The sequence below is a fragment of the Apis dorsata genome, unplaced genomic scaffold (assembly GCF_000469605.1).
Source record: "Apis dorsata unplaced genomic scaffold, Apis dorsata 1.3 scaffold_468, whole genome shotgun sequence".
In the NCBI taxonomy this organism is placed as follows: Eukaryota; Metazoa; Arthropoda; class Insecta; order Hymenoptera; family Apidae; genus Apis; species Apis dorsata.
The window spans coordinates 147,918-152,527 of NW_006263707.1; positions in this window are offsets into that span (position 1 = coordinate 147,918).

Below are 4,610 nucleotides of genomic sequence, written 5' to 3' on the forward strand. Positions count from 1 at the left end.
ACAGGAAAGAAAAAAGAAGAAATGAATAAACGAAAAGAAACATTTAAAATAATAATAATAATAATAATAATAATAATAAATAATAAATAATAATAATAATAATAATAAATAATAATAATAATAACAATAACAATAAAAATGCAAAAAGTATAAACGACAGAGAAAGAAAGAGAAAAGTTCACGCAAGCATCACTATGTTCTAAATAGTTAATAAATGCAGATGTCCGTGTATTCGCTCGGACACTTTTTCAACTGAATTTTCGCTGTCTTTTTACGGCTCTATTCTTTGTCAAACGTTGTCTCCCTTTTTTCTCTCTTTTATGCTACGGCCGCGAATCCTTATTCCAATCATCATCCGATCGACGAGTCTGTTTTATCCTTTTCGTCGATAAACAACAGAGATAACTGCATCGTCCACGTTCTCACACCTTCTCATACGCTTGAAAGGAAGTCGTATCAGGAAAAGAAAAGAAATATCGGGTATCGCTATCACCGGTTTCACTTCCCGCGTTTTTTTTTTAGTTTCTCTCATAATCTCAATACTCTTGTGTCTTGCACGTTGTGTGCAACGGGAAGAGATCTCGTCGTGTCGATTGAAAAATATTTAAGCAAGAGGATTGTCGTTGAACAATCGAGACAATTCGTGAGAGATCGATGAGCAAACTCGTCGAGTCAAAAAAAAAAAAAAAAAAAAAAAAATCGAGAAAAGAAAAAGAACCGGACAAATGCATCGCCGAACATTCCCCAAGTATCAGCCAATTCCGGAAAGAAGCTTTTGAAAAAGAGAAGAGAGAAAAGAAAAAAATTATAGTTCACTACTAGTTCGTGTGTAATTTATGTACCTGTTATCACTTAAGCACGCAATCAAACGAACCGTTCGATCGGAATAAAAAAGGAAAAAAAAGAAAAAAAAAATTAACGATCAACGTGGAACATTTGATCAAAAAAAAAAAAAAAAAAAGTCTCACGTTCTTATAAGCCATAGGTGAAAAACTCGTTCGTTAATAGAAGTGGAAGAGGAGCAAACGAAACGTCCCTTTTTTATAACTTTGCATCGAACTCAACGAACCACGCTGGCGAATTCTTTCTCCTCGGGCACGAACAAAAAAATTTTAGCCCGTGTCTATGTTCGCTACGTGTTTCTTCTCTGTTTCTATAACTGTGCTTTTAGCGCGATACGTTTCGAACACATTTTTACGTGATGCATTTACACGCATATACATACATACATACACACACATACACACACAAATAATGGAAACGTGTAACGTACTAGATTTTTATTCGAACCTTTATCGTAGAACACGTATATAAAAAGCAGTCTAATTGTACGATAAAAATTTAGAAAGCAACAAGAATTTCATAGCGCGCAAAAGTAATGACACATTGTATACACGTACATACAGTTAGTAATATGTATTCTTCGAGTGTAAGTTTCTCGTAGTTTTTTAATCGTGTTAGTTATTAAAGTTAACTATCTGTCCTAAGTAATTGACCAAAACGGACTAATCTTTATCTTCTTAGAAAGTTTACGGTAAAGCGACTGAGCGATTCGATATATTTGAAAGTACTCGAATAGTACTCGACAAGTACTCAAGAGTACTCGCAAAAGATCTCGTCTTTCTGAATCTTTCCTAGAATCCAGATTTTGCGTTTACTAATTTCTAAAAAAATGAAAATTTAGTGACTTTTCCAAATTGAATTGTGTAGCTTCAGTCTAGAAAAGAACATATCAAACGTGTCACGGTCGTCGATACCAAAAATTTGATATCCATTCTCGTCTTAAAAGATTTCTATTGAAAAAAAAAAAGAAAAAAGAAAGAAAAAAGACAGGAAAGTTAAACACCTATATATCCCTTTCCTTTTTTTTGTTCACCTTTAATTTTTCGAAAAACATACCATTCACCTAGATAGTACAATAAAGAGTAGAAATTCCTCGCGAACGTGAAAAAAAGCGGGGATTTTTAATCACGAATTCACGCGCATCTTGATTAACCGAAGTAGTCAAATTGCAAAACATATTAGATGTAATTTAAACGAATTGAAAACCGACCGTGCGGTAGTTACCACTTTCCAAATATGCATTTTCATCATGATTGAGTAAAATTGTAAAAGTAAAATTGGTTCGAGATTGGTAATATATCTTGGTCTATGATAAATCGCACACAAAAATATTAAGAAACGCAGAAAGCTTTGAAATAACAATAATTAACGATATAATTACAATTTTGGCAAGATAAAAAATAAAAGAAAACCTGAAAAAAAAGATATGTATATATATATAAGTATTAACGCGTCTTTCTCGTATCGTACATTATCATTTCATTTTCAATCTAATGTAATATTTCATAAAAAATAAATAAATTTTTTTTAAGAAGGAGAAAAGTAATTTTTCAAGAATATGTAGTAGTGATCTCGTTCAAATTCAACGACTTACAGTATCGTTTAAAGTTTGTTTATTGCAAGTAAAAATTTCGAAATTTAGGATAAAAAAAAAAGGAAATGGATTACATACTATTTAAGCATGCGACTGAAATTACCGCAATATTGTGTAACATGGTAGAAAATGATAGTCAACGATTGTATAAAGAAAATATGACATTTATGAGCAATGTTATATAAGTATGTGTATATATATATATATATATAAAAGTACATACATATACATATATGCGTATACTTGTAATAATTGATAAAACCAGGGTAAAAATTATTATCTATGTGTAATATTTAAAGGGCGCCTGGCGTGCAACTCGCGCACAGTTGCTCTGTATGTTTCTGTAATAGTTATGCGTGTTTGCATTTTCGAAATAGAAGAAGAAAATGTATATTATATAATATTAATATTAACAATAATAACGATAGACATGCCCGGCGACACACCTAATTGTAAATAACGGTAATAAGAACTAATTGCAAATCTTTCTCTCAATTCGTTTAACACGCTCTCCTTGTCCGTGTAAACGCGTTGAGAATCTTAATATTTAATATTTAAAAAAAAGAAAAAAAAAGAAAAGGAGAGATGAGAAACAAAAATATCGTTTCGTGTAACATTGCAGAAAAGATTGAGAGAAGAAAAAAAACAAGTAACTAAGTAGACTGTCGTAGATTTATTACTCGTTATTATTGCTCCTGCCTATTCGCAAACTTTGACTGTAATTATCTTGTAAACACGTTGGACCAAGTCGTTGTGAGCACTAGCCGTAAATTGTAGAATATCGTTCCGGCGGTTTCGTGATCGTCGAAACGCTTTACTGAGTTTAAACGCTCGAACAGAAATTCTGGTAGCTTGTATCAAGGATACCAATGTCCAAGCGAAAATACCGATCTAATAAAAAATGTTTATTGTTTTACAGTATTAAAAAAACGTCATTGTCTGCACAACATATTCCATAACTTTTGCGCCCATCTCACCATAATCCAATATTATATTTCCTTAAACATATTGTTTATACAGCTATATAAAAGTATGCATTGATTTAAATATTTGACAAACTTTTGACAAAATTTTAACAAAATTTAATATTCAAGATCAATTGATTAAAAAATATTACTGATTTTATTACGACAGTATTTGTGTTTAAATACCCGAATAATTCGTATCTATCAATTTTTATTCTCATCAGTGGCCATCGAATCATAATTTAATTGATTTTAATTTTTAGTAATCAAACTAATAAAATCTAAAAAATATTGCACAAGTGTGAACGAAAATACAGGCTACAAGAGATGCTATACTATTTACTTTAAAGGAGTCAAGTTCTGGTCGAACTTTTTTCTATTTTGTACACGCAACGCTCACATCGACAAGGCTTGCAAAACGAAAGACTTGGTAGAATTCAAAATATTTGCTAAATTTTACTATCGTGTTATCTCTTGCGAATTGCTTGGACTTTTACAAGATTATCGTGTTGGTACTTTTTGAAAAAGTTAAAAAGGAAAAGAAAAAAGAGAAAGAAATACTTTTAACTTCCAATTAGATCCAAACGCGAAATCGTTTGTAAATAAAATGAACATTCTTATATTAGTAAAAATAGCTTTTCACAGCACTCGTTTCTTTTCGGTAATAGCGCCAACGAAGATCACGTAAACCGTTTTCGTATGGTATAAAAAAAATTAAATCTAGTAAAACCACGATAAACAATTGGAAAGTTATTTATCAATATATCAATGTTGCATCGTTTGTGTAATAACGTTAAACGGCAAATTACTACTGTCATGATATAATATTGATAGACCGATGATAATAATGTGACGATACTATTACAAAATGAATGTTGCCTTTTATCACATTGATTAATCATAATAAAGAAGAAAATCTTAATGAATTACGTACGATTGTATTAATGATGACTAATAATTATAAATACTATCTATTATATTACGAGTACTAACAATTACTATGTACAATATGGAGGTTCGTATGATTGTAAATGATATGTGTTGCGTTGATATGTAACGCGTCCCTATATTAAAATAGGGGCTGTGAAAATAAATCAACCAGACATTTTGTTGGCCTTCTATATTGCCCTGACACACAGGAATATTATATATACATATATATATACGTATATATATATATATATATATATATATATATATATATATAT